The sequence below is a fragment of the Dermacentor andersoni genome, chromosome 7 (genome assembly GCF_023375885.2).
Source record: "Dermacentor andersoni chromosome 7, qqDerAnde1_hic_scaffold, whole genome shotgun sequence".
Classification (NCBI taxonomy): domain Eukaryota; kingdom Metazoa; phylum Arthropoda; class Arachnida; order Ixodida; family Ixodidae; genus Dermacentor; species Dermacentor andersoni.
The window spans coordinates 10,678,957-10,698,056 of NC_092820.1; the positions used below are offsets into that span (position 1 = coordinate 10,678,957).

Genomic DNA, 19,100 nt, shown 5'->3' on the forward strand with positions numbered 1-19,100 from the left:
CCCTGCTTTATAATACATAAAGAGTGGTTGTTGAGTTTTCAACATCCCAAATACAAGGCAATACTCATGCCAGACCATGCAATGAACTTGGAGCACATGTTAGTGCATTTGAAATTCATAATTTCCACATAATTTGAGGCCACCTTTACTGACTGCAGGGCATTATAGTTAATGACATCATAAACATGTTTATCATTTTGCTACATTGTATCAATGCCTGAAGGGTTCAGAGAGAGAGAGAAAAAAGGGAACCGTTCTCCAATTTCACAGCGGTAACAACTACCTTGGCACAGCCAGTGGCCTATATTTGACCTATATGGCTATTCTTATTGCAGGCAACGACTTTAGTTATTTTATACTTGTTTGCATCACTTCATGTACCAAGCAGGAAGGTGTAGTGCCTCCTGGTGCACTGTAGGCCACGCAGCAGACTGTGGCTTTTTCTTTTTCTGTTTTATTTTTCAGGCTTTCAGTTAACTGTATTGGTATGACTTATGATCCTAGTGGGATTCAATGTCTCAAAATAGCAGTAAGCTGGAATAATTTCCACTTGGGATTACTTAAGGTGCATTGTACATAATTATGTCTGCCATTTTGCCTAAACTGAAGTGCAAGTATTACAGACATCGATGAAACTGCGACCTCTCGCCACTACTGTAGGTCATCCACAGCAGATGTGCTTTCCATGTGAAACTTTCATCAGCTCAAGTTGTATTTTACTCTACTATATGTAGGGCTCACAAACCATGTGCCATATTTTCTGGACTATAATTTGAACTGTTGTACAAGTCACCCCCTTTCCCCCCCTCTTTTCACAACTTTCAAAGAAAAAATATGTGTATATAACTCATTGTATAAGATGCATCTATCTTAACTTGGGTCAGCATCGTGAAATGCGATTGTGCATGTTTATACACTTATCCTAAAATGTCGTACTTACCCATTTCAGGGCACTAAACTTCAGTAAAAAAAAATTTTATGAGCCGCACATTCTAGCAGACAAAATAACCTGCAAGTACATTGCTGGAGAAAAAGAATGTCTCATGTTGGTCTTGCATATATAAGTTACACTGTTCTACAATACGCTTGGACGAAAATGAAAAGAAAATGGTGGCACCTATGGTTTGGAAAATATGGTACCTAAATATTTTGAATGCTCATGAATCAGCTATGTGAATGAAACATGATTGAAACGATCACGATAATTAGGCTTATACCCCTGTCACACGGTGAAAACTAATGTCATTTGAAAATGATGACAATGACGATAGTAAAAAAAAAAGACACGCCTCAAACCCACTTTTGTCCAATAATTATTTTCCAGTATGCTAAATTCCACTAGAATATGTGATCGTTGCTTTCAAACCGTAGCGTTCGATTACTAACTTGTCGACATTGCCAACGAAGTCGAGTCGAGCTAAGGCAAGCAACAGGGCGAAGAGAACGATAGGCGCGTCCGCTACATCTGCTAAAGTGGTACGAGAAGGGCAGTTGCATGTCATCGCCTTTCTGATGTGCATGCGAGCTTCTAATATCCTCATTCTTGGCGCGTGCCACAGGAAAAAACGCGCACGCTTTTATGCCAAGTCAATTGAAGTGGCCGCGGCCGATGCTCCGGTGAGAACCAACACGACTGCTGCAGCGAAAGCTAAAGATGGCTGTCTGGTCACTGGACTGAGAGTAGTTTTCTGTATTTACCTATGTGATGGACTTCAATGTCGTTAAAGCAGTAATTAGGTAATAAAATGGATAGAATAATAGCGATTTTTTGTTAAAACAAAAAAAGAAGCACGTACTGTTTGCGAAACACTGGTAAACTCGTGGTGTCGAGGATACACATTCAGTTCCAAACGAATGCGAATGAGTTTGGCGAACTGATTTGTTTGTAAATGTCATTTTCGAAAATGTCCTTACGTTTTACCGTGTGACACCAAAGAAATGGCATTATCAGCGAATGTCATTCGTTGTAAATGACATTAGATTTGCCGTGTGACAGGGGTATTAGACATGAACTCGTAAAACAGCTTCAAGTGTCCAGTCAGTACTCTACTTGACTGAAATAATACCTTTAACTCAAAAACCCACATGACTGCATAGCCTTCAAAGCATACGTTCACAGGTGTGTCTGCTCTGTAAATATGGATGAATGACTGATAAATCAACCATTAAAAATAATTGCTGAAAGCTTTAATTGACAATTTTTATATTGACATTAATCAAATTATGTGCATCAATTCAGTCAGTAACAGTGATGTTTATATTTAAGTTAATCTGGAAATGCTGCACATGTTTTCGATTGCCGACTGTTTTGCCCTTCTATGGTGGCATGCCACTATGGAAGTGGCAATAACTTGTGCTATGGAATGTAATTGGAAAATTAAGTTCTAACTGTAGGATAGAAATTGATAACAATGGCAATATTTAGTAAAGGAACTAAAAGTGGAAGACATTTTTGCCCTGGGTAGGATCTGAACCACAATCTGCACTTGTCCAGTCCAGTGCAATGCTTTTACAATGGTTCAGTAATGTCTTTTGTGCGAACAAGGTTACCAACAGTGAAGGATGAAATTGGCAGCCTAGCTGTAAACTTGGTACACACAATAAATTTCTTCACTTACGTACCTGATAACACTGGTGCAGATAATCCCTATGACGGTTTATCAATGACACCAAACATTGAAACACTTAAATATGTAATCTTGCCTCTTCAAATGTTATGTAATCGTGTAGTGTAATTCAGAAATGTAATCTTGCCTCTTCAGCAGCTGAAGGCTGCATAGCACCATGTCCTTGCAAAGAGCTGACCTAAAAAGAACAAAAATTGCGACAGCTTGAACTATTTAACACACACCATTGCAAAAGGTTTTTGTAAGTCAATGTAACTCATTATTCAATTAAAGGAATTCTAAATAATGATATTAAAAATGTTCATCAGTGCCCATTTCACTTCCTTGCGTGCTCGGTAATTTTTACTTATGCTTCAACTAATATACACTTTTTCTCTACTCTCTCAAGACAAGCTGCGAGAAGGCGTGTCCATGGATGCAGTACTGGATAATGTGCGGTCCAACGTGGATGAGACATTCCACCGCATTAACCTGTTAAGCAAGCAGGATCTCCGCAAAATAATGAGGGATGCCAGAGTCCCGAAGACCGAGCGGCTGCATAGCGGGTTGAGAGGATGCATAGTGAAAAGGAGAACCCATTGCTCTTCTTTAAAACACCAAGGACAACCTGACAAAAAGTGACATTTTTTTAGAGAAAAAAATGAGGACCTTTTGGATGACAGAGATTTTATGCTAGTCATCATGACCACACCACAACAGGAGCTTTTCAAGAGGCTTGGAACTGATCGTATATGTGTCGATGGAACACATGGAACAGCAGGTGAGCAGTACTATATATGCATTAATAATAAAAGCAAGAAAGAGGGAATGCTGTCCGAGAATAATTGCAATAGATATGATGAGTAGTATTCCTTCACACATATTTCTCTTAATTTTTCATTTGATGGAGTTCTCAACAGAGCAAGAATGAATTCAGCGCTCTGTACACTGGTGATATCATTCCATTGCTACTGTCCTCATCGCTACATGCCCTGCATATCCTGTCTGTATTGTCACCACGGAGTTATAATAGGTCACATAATACAGCTCTTATCACATTTGTCTTGTGGGGATGCGAGACTGTCACACGTCCCCTGATATGTTGTTTTTCCCGCATAGCTTCCGTCTCCTGCATTGCGGCTTCGCCGCGGGCCTCAGGCTACGCGAGAGATGGCGCGAGTGTTGCACTGCTAATGTCGCCTCATGGCAGGGTTACTTGGGGGCGCAAGGGAGAACACGTTTCCTCTTTGGTTCGGGACGGCAAGCAGCACGGACGTGCCGCCCGTGCGCCGATCGATGCTTCTGCGAGATCGTCTCGTGACCGTACACGTGAACGACCAGGCATTGGGATCCGGCAAGGGGCGAACATATTCGCTCGCTATCCGGTCGCGGTGAGCCGGACTTCCGCGATTTGTCGAGGCCCATCGGCATGTTTTGTGGATAGCAACTCGGCTAGCAGGCATTGATCTATGAAAGGTGCAATAAATGTCCTTGTGATTGTCGTTCCTTTGACCCAAGGTACGGGATGAGAATCCCACAGTCTAGAGTGCAGAAACAGTGCATTGCACTGTGTATTAGTGCCTTCTGTCAGAGGTACAGCTGTCTCGAGGCTGTTTGGCATCCTGAACTGTTTGCCAATTAGGCGAATCACTGATTACTGCTACAGTCGAAAGTGCTTTTTCTTGGTGGCGGTGGGTGGTTCCCTGAGGACTGCAAAAACAAAACATTTAGAAAATCAGGCAGTCCAAAAAAAAAAAAAAATTAATGCATGCCTTTTACTGCCATTTAAAGGGAGGTGCTAGTCTAAAACATAACAAGAACCTAGAACTATGAAACCCCAGCTGTTTACATACTCTTATGGTAATTTCAAATACTATATAAATCAGTTTTATAGCAAGTTGCATAGGTTGTGTTCTGTACAATGACAATGTGTAAAACGTAGGCATTATTGCCCCCATTTTTTTATCTCTAAACTTCCATAATTGCAGACCAGTGATGGCGCATAATCCTCCAAATCAACTGTAGAATACTGAAATATGTTACCGAAATGGATACCGAAATCGTTATTCACTGTTGTTTTAAAAAGTGCATATAAGTGTTAAATTAGAACCTGTGAAACCATTTCAAAATGTTTAGACAACCAGTAAGTGTTACTCAAGATTTTATCTTAAGTATATAAGTGATGTTGAAGATCAAACCCTCAGTGGTTAAGACAGTTTAGGGTTTCAAGCACAAAGTTGACATTCTGGAGCAGTTTAGGAGCAGAAATTTTTTTTCTACTTCGTGTTCCAAAAGTCTTCTTGGAACACTTGGAGTAGTACAGAAGTAATCTAGCCATTTGGTGGAGCTTATTACTGTGCAGTCAGTAAGCGCTGCTGAAGAGTGAAGCAAGACACAAAGCCAACAGCAACCAATTAAGCTTGCCTTCCCAAGGACGGTATACCACGCACATCATGTTGCAAACATTTTTGTTTGGGTAGGCAAGGAACTTAATTTGTACCCGCCCTAGTTGCTTAGTGGCTGTGGTGTTGGGCTGCTAAGCACGAGGTCGCAGGATCGAATCTCGGCCAGAGCTGCAAAAGGCGAAAACACCCGTGCACTTAAATTTACTGTAGGTGCACGTTAAAGAACCCCAGTTGATAGAAATTTCCGGAGTCCCACACTACGGCATGCCTCATAATCAGAAAGTGGTTTTGGCACGTAAGACCCCATAATTTAATTTTTCTTAATTTTGTAGACCAACCACAACACTTATCAGGCTTCTTGGTGCTTGTGCTGTAACAGAAGAGAGTATGTATGTGTGTAAATAAAAAAAACGTAAATCATGCCATCTTACAATGGCCCCTTTTTACTGCTGGTATGCTCCACCACGATACATTGCATAAGCCTCTTCCCGTAGCAAGCTATATTGCAGCAAAGTTGACGCTTGAAAACCGGCATTATACAACACTTTCTACAATGGTTGTGCCTTCCGCACTTTGAAGGCAAAGCATTTCAGCATCCGAAATTTCAGCTGTGCTTATAATTAATTGCCTCTGTGAGGTACGTGGCAGTGTTGCAAGGATACCCAAATTCTCACGCATGTCCGAAAAATAGTTTGTTGGGTGTATTTCTGCTTGGTAATGAAGACGGCTACGACAGTGCACATTAGTGACACAACAGTGGCCAAATGCTCAGATTCCTTTTAAGTAGAGTGCTGTGTGCTTTTGTGACTTTGGTGAAATACACACACCTGCAAATTATCTATTTATTAAACTCACGCACACATAATATCACTATAATGAGAAATGCATAGTGTTTTAGCTGTTCCCTGCAGAATGTTTTCTGACAACTGCTTTGATGATGGATGGATGAATAAATTTCTTGACGACCGTCGGTACGTGCGATTAGTGCGCAGTGGGCCACTCCCACGTCGGGACAGAGAGGCCATGCCCCTCCGCCGCGTCGCGGGCCCGATGGACAGCCCAGAGCTGTGCTTCAAGGTCCGAACTGTGTGGAGCTCGGTCCCACTTTTCCTTGGTGGTTCTGGCACCAGGGGGCAAGCCCAGAGCATGTGATCAAGGCTAGCTATATCCTTACAGTAGTGACACGCATTGTGAGGGTGCACGTCCGGAAAGATTTTGTGCAGGAAGGCCGGGCATGCGTAGGTGCCTGTCTGAAGCCACCTGTACGTGACTTCTTGTGCTTTATTGGGTGCTTTGTGCGGTAGCGGCATGGTTCTCTTGACTAACTTGTAATGCTGGGTGAGATCGTTGTGACGAGGGGATCGCGCTCGCTTGCCCATCCTGCCGAGAGGGAGTCCGGGCTCACACGGTGAGTTAGATCTTGTGCAGTCTCGTGTGCTGTCTCGTTGAGGTCACTTTTTAAGAACAATATTTGATCACGAATATACTCTTAATGCTTCACACACAAAACAATTTGTTACCTTGTTGTGTCCATGAAAGGGTTGTATTAAGAATAATTTTTTGGCAGCCTTGTTGACAGTTTGACAGCATCAATCAGTGAATCCTTAACAGGCACTCTGCAACACTTTTTCAAGAAGGAAAGCCAACCTACTGAGTCTCCAACACATGCGATTTTACATTTTGTCACAACCTTAATGCAGCTGGCATATCTGGGTTCAAGCTTATATAGTGCTAACTTAGGCAAGTTGGCACATGTTGCAGCACTCATTTGTCTCCTTTATGTCCTATGTGTTGTAATGCTATGTTATTTATTCAAGCTCATACTTCTGAGCAGCAAGCAAAATGCAGTTGACTTCATTCCGTTAATTCGACTCTGACGGGACTGACGAAACAGATTGAATTATCTGGTGGGTCAAATTTAAGAAGATGCAGAAGAAATGCCAACACACATGACTGATTTATTTGCCATGGTTTACGTACAGATTCTAACATGCCCCAGAGTGAAACACACGCCCGGTGGCTGTGTGTCCAAAGTGTAAACTAGCATAGAAAGGACAAAAGCCCCTAAAATGAAAGAGAAATCAAATGCGCACACAATTTTTATTTTTAAAAAAATGGACAAGGGTCCAATGTGTTGCACATTGCAACCAATTTTCCAAAGTCAGCTTCGCCGCAATACATCCGTGTTATGCGGTAAAGCATACAAAAATCGCCAAGAAAGTTTTGTTAAAGATGGCACATTAGAAATGGGTGAATACCACAATCAGACGTTTTGATCTGTGATTATTGCTTGGAGCTCCTCCTGGGCAGGCAGAAAATAGGCATTTCCTGCAGGAGATAGTCTGCTTCACACATCTACTGTCCTCTAAGGTATGTCACCAAAGGGGTCGCTTATTGGGTTCACTGTAGGGGTCAGCATGCATGCTGACTGCTCAAGTTGGAATTCTTGGGTGAAGGCCTATTTTAGTATCAAAATAACCGAAGTTTGGACCTATAGAAATGCACGTGTGTTGGCTGGGACTTTCAGACGGGATCAAATTTATAGGAGTCTACTGTTCTGCAGCCACTGAGCACTGCAGCATGCCAATATTCTGCTATGTGTAGTAGGAGATACATTCTTGCTGCAAAGTCCACTGCCATATGGTACAGTCGACTTCTGTTAATTCGACTCCGGGTAATTCAATCCTGGCCAAAGGTCTTGGCCGGCAGTCATACATTTCTACAGTCCCGAATCTCTTATTTTGATTGTAAAATTGGCCTTCACAGGATAATTTGAACTTGGAACAGTGACTCGCTGTTGACCCCTATGGTGAACCCAATAGCGACCCTTTTAGTGGCAGCACGTCTAGCTCGGCGATGCTTAGGAAACAATGTATGCATTCAACACGTGTGATCGCGTGTCGACAACTCCCATTTATGCTTGCCATAGGAAACTTTTGAAGCAAGAACCATATATCACAAAGTTTAATTACGGTATTTACCCAATTCTAATGTGTGCCTCATAAATTAACACTAGTAGAATGCAATAGTTGTACACTTTTCTTTTCAGTGACACCCTCCGTGGTTGCTCAGTGACTATGGTGTTGGGCTGCTGAGCACGAGGATGGGGATCGAATCCCGGCCACGGCGGCCGCATTTCGATGGGGGCGAAATGCGAAAACACCGGTGTACTTAGATTTAGGTGCACGTTAAAGAATCCTAGGTGGTCGAAATTTCCAGAGTCCTCCACTACGGCGTGCCTCATAATCAGAAAGTGGTTTTGGCAAATAAAACCCCATAATTTAATTTTTTTTATTTCAATGACAGTGGTAAGCTCCCAGCCATGATTTGGCAATGCCTGCCATATGCATTCCACCCCATTTTTATTCTTAGGTAAATTGCCTTTTCATGATCAGGGTCCCTTACGAGCAACTGACTTACTCTAGAGGCTGACTGGCGATGTGAATTCTTCAACATTGTCTTCTGCATATTAATCTTCAAACCCACTCTAACACTTTTTTGGTTAAGGTCCTCAATCACTAGTAATTTGTCCCCACTGTTGCCGAGATATTCACCATTGATCCGCACTCCGAATGTGCTGCAACTGCAGATTTGATATGGCATTAATCAAAGCCAACACCGCCGTGTTATCTCACCACCTTGAACTGACACTCACACGCAGATCCACTGGCCACTGTAATCACCATGGCGGGAACGCTAGGCCTAGGTATGCTATTACGGTTCTTGACATTCGGTGCTGTCTTTTTCATTGAAAGAATTCACCGCTGTCAGCAAAGGTACCCACTCTGCCTCTGCAATCCTCGTAAAGCACGGCGCGTTGCATATTGCTAGTCCTCAAAAGGCAGCTTTGCCTCAGCACAGTGATGCTACGCGGTGAAGTGTATGGGACGCAGCATATATATTGTTAGACTCACGTGCACTTGCCGTCTCCTGTCAGAGTGCAAGCACCTATATGCCTAATAAGTGTACTGGCAGACCTTCAGAGCTTTTTCGGACGTGCCTGTGGCGATTTGGGCCCTTAAGGGCAGTAAAAGACATGCATTCATTTTTTTTTTCGGACATTGTAGCGGCCCTTAGGGAGTCTGAAAAATCGGACTGTACAACTGACCAAAAGGATGCTTCATCCATGGGGCGAACACGCAGCGTAACAAGGACAAGAATAGGAAGGACCATTGCATTGAGGAATGATCAGGAAAGGAACTGTGCCGCCGCCGCCTCTTTGAAGGAGCTTGCGCTCAAAAAGCAAAGTGTTGGCTGACGCTAAGATGCAGGTTACCCACATCCAAACCAAAATAAATCCCTTAAAGCAGTGAAATGCAACACTGAGGCATTATGCGCAGGCTGAGAGTATGTCAGGACAGTTGAGGTTGACTTTCCAGTTGCTTGGAGAATCTCATATGTGACAAAGTTCGGGCATGATACCAATGAGCTTGCTATCAGTTGATACAAATAGCTCTATTTGCTTTTGTATGCATCTCTTTTTATTCGCATTTTAAAATGTTTGACTCTATTTACCGTGAGCTAGACCACTTTTTTTACAGTGAAGCTGTCTATGGTGAGGATCTCGCAGATCGCATCCGCGCGTAGACCAACAATTTTTCATACGGTGGGCCGATCCCGAAGAAAGTGCAATACCAGGCCAACCCGAGGCAGAAGTGAAGCAAGCATTAAGCACTCCCCATATGTGGGCTGATCCCGAAGGTCGTGAAATGCCAGTCAAACCTGCGGCGGAGATGAAGCAGGCTTTAAGCAATCCCCACACATGGGCCAATCCCATAGGTAGTGCAATACCAGGCCGACCCGCGGTAGAGGTGCAGTTCACCATTAAGGGGCCCACGTACGCAGCTTTGCTGGTCATCCTTCACAGAGTAAAAGGGCACCGAGTTTCTTTCGAAGATATTTTAGTAGCTGTGCATTTTACAAACCCCTCTTTTCAGTTTTCTATTTTGAATAAAATAAACACTACTCCTTACTGTTCAAACTGGATTGTTTTTATTTTTTTAACATGCTTACCAGAGAGTAACAGCATCAGGTGACATGGTGTCAGCCCATCTTGACATAAAACAAAGTTCTGTGAAACCTGAAAAAATCAGGGAATTTGAAAATGTCAACTTGGTAGACACGTTGTTCTTCTAAGCATGCAGTATGGCACATAAGCCTGGAGGTTAACGAAGAATCTCGAGAACATGTTAAGGGCCGTACAAAGAGTAATGCAATGATAAATGACAATGAGACAGGAAGAGAGCAGTGTGGATAGTCGATATTCTAGTAGACATTAAGAGGAAAAAATGAAGCTGGGCAGGCCATGTAATGCATAGGGTAGATAACCAGTGGACCATTAGAGTTGCAGAATGGGTGCCAAGGGAAGGGAAGTTCTGTCAAGGATGACAGAAAACTAGGTGAGATGATGAAATTTGAAAGCACAAGTTCGCATCAGCTAGTGCAAGACAATGATAATTGGAGATTGCAGGGAGGCACCTTCATTCTGCATTGAACTTTAAAATAGGATGATGATGATGATGATGAATGCGTGCAACTCTTTAAACATAAATTTGGGCCGGAAATAGCTTGCACAGTTCACCAAGAGACGAAACCAAATTCGTATGCTTTGCCACTAACACAGATGTATTCCAGCGAAGCTAACTTATGAAAAGCGGCCACCATTGTGCAATCATCTATTTCATTGTTGGAAGGAGCTCTAACTTTTTTTCTTTATAGCCGGCTATAATATGCACATGCTGAATTTTTTATAATTAATGCTATCTGATGTGCAAATTAAGCAGTAATTTTATGCAGTATAAAACGTACCTTAGTGTAACAGTACAATGAGAGACGTAATCAAGAATTTGTATGTATGCCCATCTGAGTGCGCATGCAATGCGTGCTGTCATCCTTGAGTGCGCACAGACGTGAAACTGGTGCACTGGTCTTAGTGCAGCTTGGTAGCTCATAGTTTGTGAGGGGATTCGTAATGGCAGTGCTCCACCACGCCACAATGCAGCAGTCAACGCTGAAGACAGGAAATGCTAATCTTGCCAACGCTACACATGCTCAACAGGCCAATGAGAGTGCTGACAGGTGAGCTTGAAGCTCGCCAGATCCATCTCACAATTTGTGCGTCGTACATGACAGTATAATCAACATTTAATCATCGATTTATTTCAACTACCATGTACGTCGACGTTGCTTCTTTAGTGTTGATACTTTGTTGGCCCTCCTCCCCTTTTTTCTTCAAGGATACTTCTGACAGTGAAAAATAACACTGAATGTCCACATGAACAGGAACTGGCATAAGATGCAACCATTTGTGACCTTTTTAACAGAAGCTTGTATTGCCTCACTGGTGTCGGTGTTACCGCGCGAAAAAACCCAAGCTGCGCAAAAATAGAAATTGCTTATCAGGCTGCGGATTCGAACCACCGACCTCTGGGTTGCGAGACCACCATGCTAACCGATTCAGCCACTGTCAGTTCATCAAACGCTGCCTTTAAGGTGGGTAAGTAGAAGCAGCGCAAGGCATGAGCCAATCACGGGCGTCCCCTTCCTCCAGAGGAGGGAAAGGGTGTGTTCGCTCGCCTGACACCCGCAGTTTCCCACACCAGTTCAGGCCCAGCAGTCAGATGGGGAGACTGCGTTTGGTCTGTTCTGCTGAAGAGCAGGCTGTGTTGAAGGAATGGCAGTGGGAGCAGGCCACGTGTTGTGCCTTTGGCCAAAGAACAGGCAGTGTTTGATTGATGCCACCGGGAATTTGAGAAAGGGGTCGACGTTGACGTGCCGCCCTCGCCGTTACAAAGAGCCGCAGATCCCAAGTTTCGCTTGCACCCCACTTCGCAGCAGTGGAAGGGCAGTAACTTTTTGGCCTCCATCCTTGTGTCATAGTCCAAGCATGCTCTTGCTAAATAGAATCATTCTTGGCAACTAAAGCTTAGTGTTTAGGTGCAATTAAAGCTCGTCATTGGAACAGTCTCCAGCACTTCACAATAAGTAGAATACCATTTTGCTGGCAAGTACCACGGCAGAGATAGTGACCTATAGGTAGATACTGAAAGAGCCAGTATAGTAAGAATTTCATTTAAAGTTGGAGGAATGGTACAACTCTTGGCGTTCTGGGGAGTTAAAAAGAGTGGAATTAAGAGATCTCAACTTTGTCAAGCAGGAATGAAATGGAGGGCCCACCCCATTCTGCAACTTTACTGTGGACCAGTGTATGCCAACATGGCAAGTAAGAAAAAAAATTGGGTATTTCATGGTGCGTGTAGATCCATAGACTTTTGTTCCCAGTGGTATCTTTTGATGACATGCCCAGGCTTTTTTTTTTTCTAGTCACTTGTTACACTTTAATGCGATAAAATCTACTTGAACCTCTTGTGGTTGCAAGATCCGCAGGCGAGCTCGTTCCCTCAATCGGCTGCCATCACCCAGTCTCTACTCGTCACATAACCATATCTTGTGAACATTATATACATCTTTTTTTTTTTTGCCTCTTAGCATTTTGGGTGATATCCTGAGTGATGAAAACAAGCACTACATAAAATCAGCAACATCTATCATTACGACAGATTCATAACAATAGTGCAGCCACTACATTGTTTTAGCTTTGCATACTAAATAAACTCACTGTGTCTGCGTTCAGTGCGGGCAGAGGTAAGCTTGCACACGTAAGTTTTTGGTAACATTCATAACAAAGCAAACAAGCTTTCAGGACTATAAACCTTTGAGTCACATCAGCTATGTGGGAGCAAAATATACATTCAAAAAAGAGGAAAAAAAAAGGCACACTGTTATGTGCCACTAATCCTTTCTTAAAAAGCTGCAAGAATTTTAGGCGGTTTTGACAGAATTATAGCATGGCACAAAAGTGATGGTGCTGTGCATTTGGTGACCGCAAGCAGCTGTACATTGTTAACCTCTCTGGTCAATCATGTCTGCTGCAGAAGCATCCCTAGTATGTCTCCAAATTTCAAGATACTTGATTTAGTGCAGTATCACTCTTTGTTGGCCTTTTTATCAGACTGACGCAGAAGTGGGAGCACTGTACACTGTTCACATCTTCTTTGTGCGCAAAAGATAAATATGCGTTGCATTCACTACTAAGAGAATGTATTTAATGCTGTTCTTAAGTTTACAGCCTTACAGCACATGACACAGATATTCATGACAAATCTGTGCATGTCATACAGACAGCTGAAATTTCAAATGAAACGCCACTTTCCTCCCTCTCGAGAAAGCGCCACACCCAGCCAGAGTCAAGGCAACACAAACAAACAGTGCGACGCAAAACACAGTCGTGTCGCTCGCCATGACGCATTACTTCGGTAAATCGCCCAATTCAGAATGCACAATGCCACGGTGGAAAATGTGCCACGCAACAAAAATGGATAAGAAAAAAAAAAGCGGGTGGTGCTAGTCACGTGAACCCGATAGGGTTCTTCGGCTCAAGTATGTGACAAGGCGAGGAAGGAACGTCGCTTGCGGATGCTACTCAAGGCAAAGGGAGAGTGTGTCTCTGTTGGCAGTCACGCTCACCTCATGGTGGTGTGGTAAGAGGGCATTCAATTTCTTCTGTCTCCTCTAATAATAAACCAGTTTAAAAGATTATTTCGGTAGAGCAATGCCAGAAGTCTGAAGTCATTACTCCAAACATTCATCATGGATATGAAGTCCAATGCATGTGGAACTGTCGAAAGTGGTTCACTCATATTCTTCTCATCTACTTTCAAGAAATTTCACACTAAGTTGATCTAGACCTCTGCATTGTCACAAACAGCAGGAAGCAACCTTGAAGTCTGTTTTGAATTCCTCATTAATGCATGAAAATCCAGGATGCAGCAGCCAAGTAACAGTCTACTACACATAACTCCATCTTCACCCCTGTGTTCAGGCAATGAAATACAGTTTTTACCATAGCGAACATGAGATGTTCACTTGTTGGGGATGCAGCTCTTATCCTGTCTACGTATGACTGTGACATTTAAAGAAGATGCCAGTTATTTAAAACTATGTTATTAAAAAAACCTTTCATGTTCGTAACATGCCTGGAGGCAATAATAACCAGCTTGAAAAGTAATTATGTCCCATGGCTGTATTCGGGTCTCAAGAAGCTTTAAATTGCAGTGTAAACTAAAACTTGCTAGGGGGCCTGATGTAAGGCCCTCAAAAAACAGGCCAAACAGGGGGCTAAATGTTTCTTCAATAGGATAGAAAGTGCGCTGGAAAGTTAACACCAAATATAAATGAATATATATTACTTCAGACTTACCACCAGACTTTCACAATTCGAGTCTTGTTCTCCAAGATGCATTGCCATTCCGACTTGTCCAGCTAATGAGAAATGCAGTTCGTATTGCCTCCGCCAATGTGTTGCACATGCACAAGTGATGAACTCTACAAAATGAGAGCAGCATTGAAGATAAACTGAGCAGCTGAAAGTGCACGCACTGTTGCTTCTACGCACAATATGGAAACTAAGCAGCAGAGGTAAATTTCGTTAATAGAATTGAGTAACACTTCATTCCCGTTCATATTGAAACATAAGTCGACTCTGAATATAAGACAACCCACTACTTAAAGACATCGCATTAGTCCCCTTTATAATGGAAAACTACATGTTCTACAAAAAATTGGGCACTGAAAGCACCATGCCCCGCTTTGCTTCAATTGTTTCGCTTAAATCTTTTGTGTACCCAGCAGAAATTCTAGATTCTAAGCTTTTGTTTTAAATGTAACAAACCTCGTCAAATTTGGTGCAGTGGTTGCCGAGAAAAACGAATACTCCGTTTACATGTATTTAGATTGGAACACCCGAGCTAAAGCTTTCTCTTAAACGCGCCCGCCACGCGGAGGCATTGCCGAGCCCAAACCGAAGGAGCAGTACGGGATCCACATTTTGTCTGCTGGAGGCACCGCCAAACTATACTAAACAAAGAAACGTTGCGTACACTTAGTACACGTACAAATTTCCTCTTTATAGCGACAATGTAGGGGACTGCGGCTTGCACTGGCAGCCGGCTTTACCTATGCGCCGTCAGTCTGGTTCCTCAGACGTGTAACGATTGCGACAGTGTACGCGGCGCAAAAAGCACCTGGGACTCCTGCAAGACCAGACAAAACCTTGCCTCTGTGCATTATCTAACTCCTTCTCATTACAGTTAAGCAAAACTCGAGAACGCAGTCAAGAATTTCGTATTGAGCTGAGAGTACGCTGCACAAGGTCTACTGAAAGACGGAACTTTTAACGACAGCTTGTAGGCTAACTTCAAGATGTATCGATAAGTAACTGTTCAATAACTGTAGAATAAATACGTTCACTTGCCTGTCTGTTCACGCCAATACCGCAAGCTCTTTTCAGAAGCACGAGACGGGCGCTGAAAAGCGTCGAGACATTTCATTCGGCGAAATTAACCGCTTGCATTTCCAATGCAGCGAAAAATCAAGTGAACGATTAGAGTGTATTAACGATTTCGACGATGCAGTCGGCCATTTTGGGAAGCTTTAGGCATGGATCGGCTTGGCTATAGATGCGCACAATCTTTGGAAGCGACTTTTTTTTTTTTTGTCGCCAGACGAAAATCACTGTGTTAAACTTTTTATTTTTTTTTTACAGAGAAGATATGTTTATACTAAGGGTATGGTGGCTAGCATACACTCTTAAGCATAATTACACCCTTTTGCCACACAACGATAATCGTCGTCTGCTTGTCCGCATTTCCTTTCTTTAACGCGCTGAGCCCGGTACTTTCCAGTAACGAACGGCATGCGCGTTATCATTCCCGACAGGAAAGTAACAGGCAATGCTATCATGCTGATAACGCGTGTGCCGTTCGTTACTGTAAACGCCGCCAGAAGTGGGGAGCAATTCCGTGTATCTTGAATGACGCTTGTACAGTTATCAGTCATACCGCCTAATGTTGCCACTTCTCTGTTATGCTTATGTGGGCTTTTTTCTAACCTTCACGGTGGGTGCAGCATGTTTAGAGCCGCAGCGTCGTGCGCTCTATGCTGTTGCACGGGACTGGCGGCCACGCATCGTTACACAACCTCCCAAATAACAATAAGAGTCAGTTTTGGCACTTGGTAGAGCAGTAAACGAGGGATCCAAAAGAAATGTGATTGTTCCGCAAATATATATTTCTCTATAATTCTTCTAGAGGTAATTCAAAAAACGAAACTATAATCGGATGCAACTTAAGTATGCAGCGAAGCCCCGCCCACGGCCTCATAACCGCCAGCCACTGTTCCTCTGCGAGGCTGCAAATAATTCATACTTCAAACTTTTCCTGTTAGGCAAATGAGGCGGTAACCACAAAAATAATATTATTAGCGCATAATTTTATACATTTTCCCTCGCCAATTAAAGTATAATAGGCGAGTATAAGTACAAATCTATCGTCCTCTACTGCGTCACGAACTACGTGCCCACTAAAACCAAGCGGCCGGCAAAAAATAATCCCTGGATAATCCAAGAAGTAATTCAGGCAAAGCGCCGTCTGAAAAGACTGTGTAGAACAATAAAAATTAAAGGAGGAGACGAATCCAGGGTGACGAAACTTCCTAATGCCATCGCGGAATTCAAGCTTGCAGCCAAACGAGCAATAGAATATTATTTTAATGTAAAGTTACCGAGCTTTCTTACTAATAATCCCGGAAGGTTCTGGAGGCACTTTCGCACCAATGATGGAGAAGCGTCCCACTTAAGCCCAGAGGAAGAAACTGCGAAAGCCAACGCATATAACATTTTTTTTCAATCAGTATTTACTACAGACAATAACATTATTCCCCCCATTCTAACGAGACAGGGCGTAAGCATTGGCGAATTACACATTACGGACGCTGGCATACTTAATCTTCTGCTTAATCTTGACCCTAAAAAAGGCAGCGGTCCTGACAACATACCTAACGACTTTCTGAAAAGGTATGCGGAATGGTGCAGTAGATACCTCGGCATAATTTTTCGTAAATCACTCACGACTTCACAGCTACCGAACGACTGGAAAATTGCAAAGATAATACCTATCCATAAATCAGGCGACACAGCAGAAATTTCAAATTTTAGACCCATTTCATTAACTAGTACATCCTGTAAGCTTCTAGAGCACATAATCTTAAAGCACATAACGGTTTTTCTAGAGAGCATTGGCTTCTTGTCTCCCTACCAACATGGTTTTCGCAGTGGTTTATCAACAATAACCCAACTAACAGAACTAGTCCACGATCTTGCATATACTATCAATCACCGCGGCCAGACTGACATGATTTTACTTGATCTATCTAAGGCATTTCATTGTGTATGCCATAACAAATTAATCGCTAAAGTTGAAAGTGTTGTTGGGAAAGGGCTCCTTTCAGCCTGGATAAAAGAATTTCTAGCCAATCGTTCACAATTTGTAACCTACGAAAAAATGCCACCTAACACTGTCACCGTTACTTCCGGAGTTCCCCAAGGCTCAGTTCTTGGGCTATTACTCTTCTTAATAATCTATATTAATGACATCACAGCTAACATTGGTTGTAACATAAAACTGTTCGCCGACGACTGCGTTATCTATAGTGAAATCACTAATTATAACGATAACATCGCACTTAATACATCCCTCAACACTCTAGCTATTTGGTGCTCTAATTGGCAGATGTCAATTAACGTAAAAAAGTCTGTGGTCATGACCGTAACAAGGAAAACAAGACCATCTAACTTTACATATGAGATTAACGGCATACCACTAACTAAAGTTGAACAACATAAATACCTGGGAGTTACATTAACCTCAGACCTCAGGTGGGATAAACACATTTCGAATATCACGGCAGGAGCATTACGCAAACTATTCTTCCTCAAAAGAAGCCTTGAGCTCTCTACAACATCAACGAAGCTACTGGCCTACACAATGTTCGTTAGGCCGGTTCTCGAATATGCAAATACAGTCTGGTTTCCTCATACAACAACTAACATAACAAAATTAGAGGCAGTACAAAGAAAGGCTATAAGGTTCATTCACAACAAATATATACGCACTGACTCACCGACTAATCTTCTAACGCAGTCTGAATTGCAAATGCTATCTACCAGGGCAAAACACGCTCGCCTGAAGTTCTTGTTTCAGCTTCTAAAAAATAACTATAAGATAGATGTGTCCAGGTACATTTCATTTTCTGAGGCTCGAAAAACACGTAACAAACATGCGCACACTTTAACAGAATACACATGCAACAATGACACGTTTAAGTATTCATTCTTCCCCCTTACAATTGCTGAATGGAACCGACTTGATCCTGCTATAACCGCCATCGAATCGTTGTCCGAATTTACTTCACAAGTGGAAGCTGCAGTGCGTAAATAAAACAATTTATCATCGCACGTGTCATCATCAGAAATTTCGCATTGTGTTGCTTTCGACTTCCCACTTTTCTTTTTCCATTTTTGTTTGATTGTCGTTATGTGGACATATGGTACACTGTGTTCCCAAAATAAATTTTCATTACTGTACTACTGCTAGTCCTAAGATAATTGTTATAACTGCCATTTCCTGCTGATTGCTTGCCTAGATTGTTCTTTCTTTTTCCATTCGTGTCTTCTCGCTCTCAAAGTGTATGCTTTAAAGCGTATCCCCTCACACAACTTTAAAATTTCTTCACGCGATAAGTGTTATCTTTCAGTTCGCTTCTATTTTATGTATAAACTAGTTAATTACGTGTTCTTAACTGCCAGAATCATGTTAATTAACTGTCATGTGAAAACTTGCATTTTTGTTTTTAAACTCAGCTTCTTTCTTATATTACCATCCTCGGGCAATTGTTTTCTTTTTTCTTCCTTTTTTCAATGAACTGTTCTGCCTAAATGCGTATTCATATACATGTCTACTGTATCGCCCAACTGCCACGCTCTCAAATGAGAGTAGCAGTATTGTAAATAAAATAAATAAATAAAATAATGGCGAAAGTCGAATTCTTTATTCAACTGAAAATTATAAAATGCTTGCTTTGCTGCAACTATTTGTTTTCAAGTTTCAGTGCAGTTGGCAGTGAAGTTTCATGAGTAAAACTGGTTCAGCAGTGAACTGAACTGTACCGCAGACTTTTGAAGAGTGAAATGCTC

General features: G+C 42.4%; 1 long non-coding RNA gene across 2 annotated transcripts in view; it reads right to left on the minus strand.

Moving 5' to 3' along the window:
• The window catches only part of LOC140219379 (uncharacterized), a 224,195-nt gene extending 208,305 nt beyond the window's left edge, over positions 1-15,890 (minus strand). The window contains exons 1-3 of one of the 2 annotated variants that reach the window (XR_011895601.1): positions 15,324-15,890; positions 14,271-14,395; positions 9,607-10,091 (exon numbers count right to left, since the gene is read on the minus strand). This is a non-coding gene — a long non-coding RNA (uncharacterized lncRNA). Of the gene's footprint in view, positions 1-9,606; positions 10,092-14,270; positions 14,396-15,323 lie in introns of those variants that run through there. The other variant, XR_011895602.1, reaches the window with a different exon arrangement.
• Between the last annotated feature and the right edge of the window lie 3,210 nt (positions 15,891-19,100).